Raw genomic sequence first — 12,179 nt, forward strand, 5'->3', positions numbered from 1 at the left:
ATAATAAATATACTTTCCTAGGGAAAACCTATATAATAAATATACTTTCCTAGGGAAAACCTATATAATAAATATACTTTCCTAGGGAAAACCTATATAATAAATGTACTTTCCTAGGGAAAACCTATATAATAAATATACTTTCCTAGGGAAAACCTATATAATAAATATACTTTCCTAGGGAAAACCTATATAATAAATGTACTTTCCTAGGGAAAACCTATATAATAAATGTACTTTCCTAGGGAAAACCTATATAATAAATATACTTTCCTAGGGAAAACCTATATAATAAATATACTTTCCTAGGGAAAACCTATATAATAAATATACTTTCCTAGGGAAAACCTATATAATAAATATACTTTCCTAGGAAAACCTATATAATAAATGTACTTTCCTAGGGAAAACCTATATAATAAATATACTTTCCTAGGGAAAACCTATATAATAAATATACTTTCCTAGGGAAAACCTATATAATAAATGTACTTTCCTAGGGAAAACCTATATAATAAATGTACTTTCCTAGGGAAAACCTATATAATAAATATACTTTCCTAGGGAAAACCTATATAATAAATATACTTTCCTAGGGAAAACCTATATAATAAATATACTTTCCTAGGGAAAACCTATATAATAAATGTACTTTCCTAGGGAAAACCTATATAATAAATGTACTTTCCTAGGGAAAACCTAGGAAAATATATAATAAATGTACTTTCCTAGGGAAAACCTATATAATAAATATACTTTCCTAGGGAAAACCTATATAATAAAATACTATATAATAAATGTACTTTCCTAGGGAAAACCTATATAATAAATGTACTTTCCTAGGGAAAACCTATATAATAAATGTACTTTCCTAGGGAAAACCTATATAATAAATATACTTTCCTAGGGAAAACCTATATAATAAATATACTTTCCTAGGGAAAACCTATATAATAAATGTACTTTCCTAGGGAAAACCTATATAATAAATGTACTTTCCTAGGGAAAACCTATATAATAAATATACTTTCCTAGGGAAAACCTATATAATAAATATACTTTCCTAGGGAAAACCTATATAATAAATATACTTTCCTAGGGAAAACCTATATAATAAATATACTTTCCTAGGGAAAACCTATATAATAAATGTACTTTCCATAGGAAAACCTATATAATAAATGTACTTTCCTAGGGAAAACCTATATAATAAATATACTTTCCTAGGGAAAACATATATTATAAATGTACTTTCCTAGGGAAAACCTATATAATAAATATACTTTACTAGGGAAAACCTATATAATAAATATACTTTCCTAGGAAAACCTATATAATAAATAAACTTTCCTAGGGAAAACCTATATAATAAATGTACTTTACTAGGGAAAACCTATATAATAAATATACTTTCCTAGGGAAAACCTATATAATAAATGTAATTTCCATAGGAAAACATATATTATAAATGTACTTTCCTAGGGAAAACCTATATAACAAATATACTTTCCTAGGGAAAACCTATATAATAAATATACTTTCATAGGGAAAACCTATATAATAAATGTACTTTCCTAGGGAAAACCTATATAATAAATGTACTTTCCATAGGAAAACCTATATAATAAATATACTTTACTAGGGAAAACCTATATAATAAATATACTTTCCTAGGAAAACCTATATAATAAATAAACTTTCCTAGGGAAAACCTATATAATAAATGTACTTTACTAGGGAAAACCTATATAATAAATATACTTCCCTAGGGAAAACCTATATAATAAATGTAATTTCCATAGGAAAACATATATTATAAATGTACTTTCCTAGGGAAAACCTATATAACAAATATACTTTCCTAGGGAAAACCTATATAATAAATATACTTTCCTAGGGAAAACCTATATAATAAATGTACTTTCCTAGGGAAAACCTATATAATGAATGTACTTTCCTAGGGAAAACCTATGTAATAAATTCCTATAGGAAAACCTATGTATTAAATATACTTTCCTAGGGAAAACCTATATAATAAATATACTTTCCTAGGGAAAACCTATATAATAAATATACTTTCCTAGGGAAAACCTATATAATAAATGTACTTTCCTAGGGAAAACCTATATAATGAATGTACTTTCCTAGGGAAAACCTATGTATTAAATATACTTTCCTAGGGAAAACCTATATAATATATAATAAATATACTTTCCTAGGGAAAACCTATGTAATAAATATACTTTCCTAGGGAAAACCTATATAATAAATGTACTTTCCATAGGAAAACCTATATAATAAATGTAATTTTCATAGGAAAACATATAAAAACATATATTATAAATGTACTTTCCTAGGGAAAACTTATATAATAAATGTACTTTCCTAGGGAAAACCTATATAATAAATGTACTTTCCATAGGAAAAAACCTATATAATAAATATACTTTACTAGGGAAAACCTATATAATAAATATACTTTCCTAGGGAAAACCTATATAATAAATATACTTTTCTAGGGAAAACCTATATAATAAATATACTTTTCTAGGGAAAACCTATATAATAAATATACTTTCCTTGGTAAAACCTATATAATAAATGTACTTTCCTAGGGAAAACCTATATGATAAATATACTTTCTAGCAGGTTGGTTTTTTTTTTTTTTTTTTTTTTTTTTTTTTTTTTTGCTTAACGTCTTATTACAGGTAAGATAATTTGAGGAAAACCGCGTTTTCGGTTCAAATCTAAAAAGATCGAAAATAACTGCACGTTCACTGTTGATATATATATGTAGCATTGAAACCTTTGGCAAAATAAGATTAATATGTTAAATCAAACTAATTTTAGGATAATCAATCGTTCAGTAACAACTATGAAGCCGATTAAGGCCACTTTAGGTCACCTGACTTTATGTCATGGTGACGCATAGCAATAGTCATTTGTCCGTCGTCGTCCGCCCTGTTATCATTTCTATTCCAGTGTACGTCAGGCTAGATGTTATTCTCAAACAAAATGCGTTATCCTTGTTAGTTTTGGAATATTGTCTTCTAGTTTCCTACAAAAGTACTGGTTTGTGACCGCTGCTTTTGATACTAGTTATGTTCAGGGCCTTCAATAAGGTATAGAGATATTAGATTGTTCAACTCTTATCAGGTAACTTGTCACATGAAACATGAGAAATATCAAAGGTGACTTTGATAAAAAAAAATTACTAAATGCAATACTGACGACCTTTTGTGGCCGTATGTCGAGTATCTCGATAGGTGATTATTATTTATTATATATGGTCCTCAAATATAGAAGATAAAAGATGGTGTTAATGTAATACCTCGCTGTCGTTGTGTTTTAATAAAGATAATATAATAGAAATATCTTGGTAATATTCTCTGATCAAGGCTGGCATGTCACGTGACTGACGACAACCCTCTCCACTTTAATCGGCTAAAAACCTACTATCTATCCGTATCCAAAATCCCCTTTTTCAATTCATTTTCGTTTATTAATGAATATATTGCAATAATGTCGAATTTTCATCCATTATTATACTATTCTATTAGAGTACTCTATATATAAATTACAATAAGTTTATTAACAGTCGGGTCAATCCTACCGGTAGTTAAATTTCAGTGTTGGTCGTATCAACTCTTGCCACGTCGATTTGGCAGTCGGTACAATTGACCAGGCTTTTCTATATTCAAATAAATATTATAGATAACATATCTGCTAACTATTGGATACTTACAGAATGTAATAGTGGCATATTGTGGTGAAAATTCAAGTCAAATTTTCTTTTCAATTCATACTTAAATACTTGAAGTATATCCACGTATTTAGTTCTTGATTCACTGGGATGATACTATTTATATATTACGAAGCCAATCAATGATAAAAGAATGTTAATATCATAATAAGCATCATAAACAATTTTATGACTCAATATTAAATATTCCAATGGTGTATCCAAATCTATACATCGATTGTTTTGTATGGTGCCAAAGTGGAATGACACAACAACACTTAATAAAATAGCGATTATTGTCATCCCTTATATTACAAATATGACAGTTTTCGCACTCCTTAATTCGCCATCTTTTTAATAAGGCACTATTAGGAACAATGTTATGAAACTTAGAACGAAATATTTTTAATCATTTTAAAGTAACACTTTAAGACGAAACGAAATAGGTGGGATAACTAGTGACTCTCTTCTCCAATATTTAACATATCTTTCCATACTAAAAAGTTACGGGTAAAATTTACGGCTTTCTTTAGCATTAATAATCACGCAGTGTTTAATAGAATCGTATAGGCACATGTCTTTCCGTAAAATTTGAACAACTGACAACCTAATTCTAGATATGGCACGTTTAATAGTCGATAATCCCTCGATCCAGTTTCTTTCACATTTTAATTTTTGATATATAAGATTTTCATCGATACTTCCATTCATTCCAATATATCATTTAAATAAATTTAGCCGGAATCACACCAATTTTTTAAAATATAAAGCTTTTGCTTTTAAAGGTGACATACTTATTACCCCGTATTACTTGTTGTTTAAATTCTCTGAAGTTTTGTTAAGTCTGGTATCGGACTGTGGTTTATACCATGCACTAAGCAGATCCAAATAAAAATTAGTATTGCCATTTAATTGAAACACTTATTTTGCAAGAACTAATGCCATGTTGTTTTGGCAATGATATAACCATTGTTCATTTTGAATAATAAATCATTCTCTCCGAACCTATCATAAAAAACAAACGAATAATTAGATTCAAATTAGAGCTCATTCATCTTTATCAAAAAAAACCGTTTTATCCATGATATGCGTAAAACATTAACGTGACATTCAATGTCTCTTACATTCAACCCATCCTTTTCAAGATCGTCAATCATTACATTACGCTTAACATTATCGGGTTTTCCATCCCATATGAACTGATATATCATTTTTTCTAGAGCTGTTTCTAACAATTCCAATTGTATTTACAAGGAAAGTTATCTTAGGTATCACCAAGATTTGTATGATAATAGATTGTCCAAGCAAAGTGCGTATTCTTTTTTTCCAATTCTTTAGAAGAAGGTCTACACTAGTTATTTTTATTTTCCAACACAGATTTGAACACGCTTTGCCATTTTTCCAAAATTTACCCCAAGAGATTAAACCATTGTGACCCATTTCATACCTGCATGACCTTCATCTTTGTTTATGTTCCAAAATCCAAAGTATGCTAATGGGATTCTGGACAGATTGTGGCTGTTTGTAGCTAGTAATTTGGGAGATTGACAGAGTTTGACGATGTTTTCTTGGATTTCTCCAGTTATATATAGTGCAGGCTATGAGTGATACGTTAACTGAAAGAAAAACATTTCCGAAATACTGTCGTACATTGTTTTCAACATGTTAGTGGGAATAAATGTGCTTTTAATCGCTTAAAGTGAAGTGGGTTGTCGTAGATACGTGACCTACTTACCAACCCTGATAATATATTAATAATAAGACATGTTGTCAAATTCTTTGTCTGCTTATGCCCGTCGTCATATCTGGTGTTAAATGTTTCACATTCGGACAAGAGTGTGATACCATACGTTTTGTAATAACCAAAATATAGAAGCACGCTCCCAATATATTAAAAGTTTAGGGAACACAACCTAAACTATAGAGGGCACTCCGAAAGAGATCGGACCACGCCGACGCGCACTTAAGGGTTTACTTATTAATTGAGTGGATGCCCTTAATGGGTAAGAGTGTTACAGTTTACAGTTGCCCTCTATTTTGACCTCTGTCTACCGTTAGCGAAACAGATAACTGGATATTATGCTATCTTTAGAGTAAACACTGATTGAGTAAACATCGTATGGAAATATTTATAATTATTGAAAATAAAGTAGACGTGTGGAGCAAAAGCCATCGTACCAAGTTCCTTTATCACACATGCATACGAAGTAATGTATGGTGTCTCCAAATATATTTAGTCTTATTTATATGAGGACGGCCAGGAAACATGTATTTCTTATTCAGACGAACAAATATATATATATAAATCAAAGGCAAATCGTTGATGATTGATCAGAGTTGATAGTATTGGTATTAGGTATGGCTTGATATATCTAATGTAGTCCATGTCCAATGGCTCGGCGTATGACCATATCAATATTGGTTTTCGGAATACCATAGGGAAATATAGCTATAGGGTTAATGGGCTTGCCATAGTAGACTGTATTTAAAGACAATGATTAGGATACAACCTACCCCTGTTCACCGTATTTATAGTACTAAATGAATAAAGATAACGACACTATGATGTGAATGTTTCACTTTTAGTCCTAGTCAACACCACTGTCATCCCATCGTACACAAGGTATGTATACTTCTCCTTTATGCTGAATATTTGTTGAACTGGATCATATCTGAACATCTGAACAATTGTCTTGATTTTAAGCATACGATAGATAGCCAGTTTTTTATGAATTACACCAAAATAAGTAACAAAGCCGTTAATGCTTACCAGATAGGGGTTTGACCAGATAGGGGTGAGCCTTACCAGATAGAGGTGTGACTTACCAGATAGGGGTATGCCTTACCAGATAGGGGTGTGACTTACCAGATAGGGGTGTGACTTACCAGATAGAGGTGTGACCAGATAGGGGTGTATCTTACCTGATAGGAGTGTGACTTACCAGATAGGGGTGTGCCTTACCAGATAGGGGTGTGCCTTACCAGATAGGGGTGTTACTTACCTGATAGGGGTGTGCCTTACCAGATAAGGGTGTTACTTACCTGATAGGGGTGTGACTTACCAAATAGGGGTGTGACTTACCAGATAGGGGTGTGACTTAACAGAAAGGGGTGTGCATTTACAGATAGGGGTGTGCCTTACCAGATAGGGGTGTGACTTACCAGATAGGGGTGTGCCTTACCAGATAGGGGTGTGACCAGATAGGGGTGTGCCTTACCAGATAGGGGTGTGCCTTACCAGATAGGGGTGTGACCAGATAGGGGTGTGACCATATAGGGGTGTGCCTTATCAGTTAGGGGTTTGACCAGATAGGGGTGTGCTTTTCCAGAAAGGAGTGTTCCTTACCAGATAGGAGTGTGACTTACCAGATAGGGGTGTGTCTAACCAGATAGGAGTGTGCCTTACCAGAAAGGGGTGTGACTTACCAGATAGGGATGTGACTTACCAGATATTGGTGTGACTTACCAGATAGGGGTGGGGCTTACCAGATAGGGATGTGACTTACCAGATATTGGTGTGACTTACCAGATAGGGGTGGGGCTTACCAGATAGGCGTGTGACTTACCAGATAGGGATGTGTCTTAAAAGATAGGGGTGTGACTTACCAGATAGGAATGTGACTTACCAGATATGGTGTGCCTTATCAGATAGGGATGTGACTTACCAGATATGGGTGTGCCTTAAAAAATAGGGGTGTCTTACCAGATAGGGGTGTGTCTTACCAGATAGGGGTGTGCCTTACCAGATAGGGTCGTGACTTACCAGATAGGGATGTGAGTTACCAGATAGGGGGTGAATTACCATATATGAGTGTGCCTTACCGGATATGGATTTTCATTTCCAGATATGGCTATGACTTACCAGATAGGGGTTTGACCAGAAAGGGGTGTGTCTTACCAGATAGTGGTGTGCCTTACCATATAGGGGTATGACTAACCAGATAGGATTGTGACCTTCAAGATAGGATTGTGACCTTTAAGATAGGGGTGTATCTTACTAGATAGGGGTGTGACTTACCATATAGGGGTGTGACTTACCAGATAGGGGTGTGACTTATCAAGTAAGGGCGTGCCTTACCAGATAGGGGTGTGACTTACCAGATAGGGATGTGACTTACCAGATAGGGGTGTGTCTTACCATATAGGGTTGTGACTTACCAGATAGGAGTGTGACTTACCAGATAGCGGTGTGCCTTACCATATAGGGGTGTGCTTTGCCAGATAGGGGTGTGACTTATCAAGTAAGGGCGTGCCTTACCAGATAGGGGTGTGTCTTACCAGATGGGGTGTGACTTACCAGATAGGGGTGTGTCTTACCAGATGGGGGTGTGACCAGATAGGGGTGTGACTTATCAAGTAAGGGCGTGCCTTACCAGATAGGGGTGTGTCTTACCAGATAGCGGTGTGTCTTACCAGATAGGGGTGTGTCTTACCAGATAGGGTGTGTCTTCACTATTAATATTTTGATGTGCTTTATTTTCAGATGAATATTGTAAATAAAGCGAAGCGCCAGTCTTACACACTGGATGATTTAGACAATAAATACCCAGTGGAACCTGTAGGACCTGTGTCTGTGCTACCAGGAAAGGAGGATGAAGCTGATACTACAGAAACTAATATCGTGGCTGTAACAGAATCCAGAAAACTGTTGATTGGGAGGTTTCTACTTCTCGGGGCAATAATGGTGTCAGTTATTTATAGTTTTATGCTTACCCAACTCGTCACAGTACAGTACATATATACATACATTCGCCAGTCTCAGTTCCCCAATGTTAGTTTCATCACTAATGAGTCGTCGGGATGTCAAATCAACACTACCTCCCAGATATACCGTGACCAACAGACGGTACAAAAGATGGCGGCCCAGATCAACATCTACATAGAATTGGCCAAGGGGATACCAGGGATGTGTGCTATCTTCCTCTATGGTTCACTGAGCGATAGGTTCGGCAGAAAACCCGTTCTTATCTTCGCATTTACAGGAACATGTTAAAATGTCTCTTAACTACGTTAGCTACCTACCTCCACTGGAATCTAAATTCGTTCATTATTTTTTCTTTCATTGACGGATGTGGGGGCGGCTGGGTGTTGGCAATGTCTATCGTCATGTCTATTGCTGCTGACGTCACAAAACCTGGGAAGACGAGGACATTCGCTATTGTGATGACGGAAATGTCATTAGGATTCGGTTTGATTATAGGAGGTTTCACTTCCGGTTTTATAGGGTTCACCATCGCCATGGTGGTCAGTTCCTGTTTCTCGCCACTGCCGATATTCTTATGGTTTTTCGTACAAGAAACGTTGTCGAGGTCAAAGTCAAAAGAAGCACCGCGTAAAACTCTAAGTCAACTTCTGATCGACGTTTATTTATTTTGTTTTAAAGACCCCGTTATTTCCGGAAAACGAAAAATATTTCTAGTTTGCATGCTGATATATTTCCTCGTAATACAGTCTGCAACCGGTGCACATGCGATCGAGACTTTGTATTTTTTGAACTCGCCATTTTGTTGGAGTTCGGTACAGGTTGGTAATTACGTGGCGGTACGTAATGGATTACCGTTCGTTACTGGGATGTTATTCTTCGGTCCTCTTCAGAGATGTCTTAACGAAAGTGCCATCGCTATCATTGCTAACCTATCAAATCTTGCTGGCTTTCTTTTGGAGGCGTTATCTTACAATACAGTAATGCTCTACTTTGGTAAGTTAACGATGTGATATGAATTATATTGATAAAGGGATTCCAATGGAACATACTTTATGTGTTCTTCCTTAAGAATAACATGATAAATCTACCCTACAAAAGATGTCTGATAGCTTGCTCACCTTTCTGGAAGTATAATGTCAGGGTTTATTAATGGGTGGCAGCATCGAATAAGTGACAGGTGTGTTATCGTCAAAATGTTTTCTCAATCTAATTACAGAGAGTAGACAGAGATGATTTACATACCACTCTACGTTGTCCTTTCAGTCCCCGCACTAAGTTTTGCTAGGACCATGTCGGTACCGGTAGTAAAAGGAATCATGTCTCGTCTGACGCCTCCGGACAAACAGGGTCAGTACCCACAAGTCATAAAGATGAGGTTTTTATTATGTATGATTTAATGAAATAACCGCCTCACGTTACTGTTCCCCTGTATTTAGCTTAAACTTTATTAAAATAGGAAACTATGACCTATAAAGCCACAGAACGTTCAATAATGACGAATATAAAAACCGAAGAGACGGTTGATGATGCAATTTATTTATTTGTTTTTGAGATTTGATGAATGTGACTTATATGGCATTCTTTCGAACTACTCACACGCAAGTTTGATTCTGTACATGAAAAGTAAGGAACACATCATATCCTATAAACATACACACTTCAGCGGTCATCAACGTTTTATTATTACAATGTTTAAATTTTTTTATAAAAAAAAGTCTTTCAACGACCTATGATGGCTCTTCTTCGACTACAGGAGCAAGACATTTATTAAACATTGACTAATAAAGACAACTTTTTCCTGGTTGTGATAACATTTTTGTGTTGGTTTTAGGGACTATGTTTTCCGGGACAGCTATCGTGGAGACGTTTTGTTCTCTGTATGGCGGTGTTGTCTCCAGTGCTAAATACGGACAGACCGTGGATGTGTTCCGAGGAACCGCCTTCCTCTTCCTGGCTGGATACTTATTTATAGCGTCTGTATTGTCGGTGTGAGTTGTCTAGTTCAAAATTTGGAGAAAAAAGTTATTTACAGCTACAAACCCTGATAATCCTAAAAGAGTGAGTCATGTCTTTGGAGAAGTTATAAACATACCGAGGAATCTTATAAGTACAACTCGGTTACTATATATTTTATGTAATTCTGCATAAGCATGTATGTAACGAACATTTCTATTGGCTAAGTATTTATGTTGTCATCTCGTGACCTAAAAATACTGGGGGTTTTGTCGCCTTTGATTAGCTGAAACAATGACAATAACATCCAATAGAAAAAACATGTCACGGTCTAGTCTTTAGAATAATAACTATAGAAATATCTTGAATATATTGTTACATGATGTAACTTTAAGAGCTTTAAGACAAAATCAAACCAGCCGCTGATTTTTTGTGTCGAAAATTTTCCAGGTTAATTTTCTTAATAACGCTAAGTTATGTTAATAAAACGCGTTTACTTTATTTATTGACAAATCAATAAATTGGCAATTCTTTCATCATTACGAAATTTCGTATCAGTAATTTGATTTTATCAAATATATAAAAACGCCAAGAATATAATTTACCTGATCTTACATAATAATAACCTCACATTTACAAAAATTGTTAAAATCTACAACCAAGTTTTGTGTACTTTCAGTGTGCTCTATGGATTAATCAGAGGTGTGGATGTAGCCAGACCAGTGAAAGGAAGCACGAACAAGTGATTTACATATTATATAGGATAGGCATGGATATCATTGAACTTGGTGTTATAGTAGTAACTCAACAAACTGAATGGTAATGTGTATTATGTAGAAGTAGAAGTAACGGGATGTTAGTGCGAGACAATAACAACTTATTTTATTATCAAAGACTAATATCGTTGATTTGGAATGTTATCAAACGTTAACAGGCCGACTCTCAATCGATATAATATATAACATCAAAGCCATTGGGACTGTCCGACTCAAAGTCAAATGCGTCCGACTCTCAATCGATATGATATATAACATCAAAGCAATCGGGACTGTCCGACTCAAAGTCAAATGCGTCCGACTCTCGATCGATATAACATCAAATCAATTGGGACTGTCCGACTCAAAGTCGAATGCGTCCGACTCTCTTCCGACTCAAAGTCAAATGCGTCCGAAATCGAATAATATATAATATCAAAGCAATCGGGACTGTCCGACTAAGAGTCAAATGCGTCCGACTCTCGATCGATATAATATATAAAATCAAAGCAATTGGGACTGTCCGACTCAAAGTCAAATGCGTCCGACTCTCAATCGATATAATATATAACATCAAAGCAATTGGGACTGTCCGACTCAAAGTCAAATGCGTCCGACTCTCGATCGATATAATATATAATATCAAAGCAATTGGGACTGTCCGACTCAAAGTCAAATGCGCCGACTCTCTATCGATATAATATATAAATTCAAAGCAATTGGGACTGTCCGACTAAGAGTCAAATGCGTCCGACTCTCAATCGATATAAAATCAAAGCAATTTGGACTGTCCGACTCAAAGTCAAATGCGTCCGACTCTCAATCGATATAATATATAAATTCAAAGCAATTGGGACTGTCTGACTAAGAGTCAAATGCGTCCGACTCTCAATCGATATAATATTTAAAATCAAAGCAATTGGGACTGTCCGACTAAGAGTCAAATGCGTCCGACTCTCAATCGATATAATATATAAAATCAAAGCAATTGGGACTGTTCGACTCAAAGTCAAATGCGTCCGAC

The 12,179-nt window shown here is 34.9% G+C and overlaps 1 pseudogene; it reads left to right on the plus strand.

Moving 5' to 3' along the window:
* Nucleotides 1-7,589: 7,589 nt before the first annotated feature.
* LOC138319817 (lysosomal proton-coupled steroid conjugate and bile acid symporter SLC46A3-like) lies at nucleotides 7,590-11,146 on the plus strand (annotated as a pseudogene).
* The last annotated feature ends 1,033 nt before the right edge of the window (nucleotides 11,147-12,179 follow it).

This window comes from Argopecten irradians, chromosome 3 (assembly GCF_041381155.1).
Source record: "Argopecten irradians isolate NY chromosome 3, Ai_NY, whole genome shotgun sequence".
NCBI lineage: Eukaryota > Metazoa > Mollusca > Bivalvia > Pectinida > Pectinidae > Argopecten > Argopecten irradians.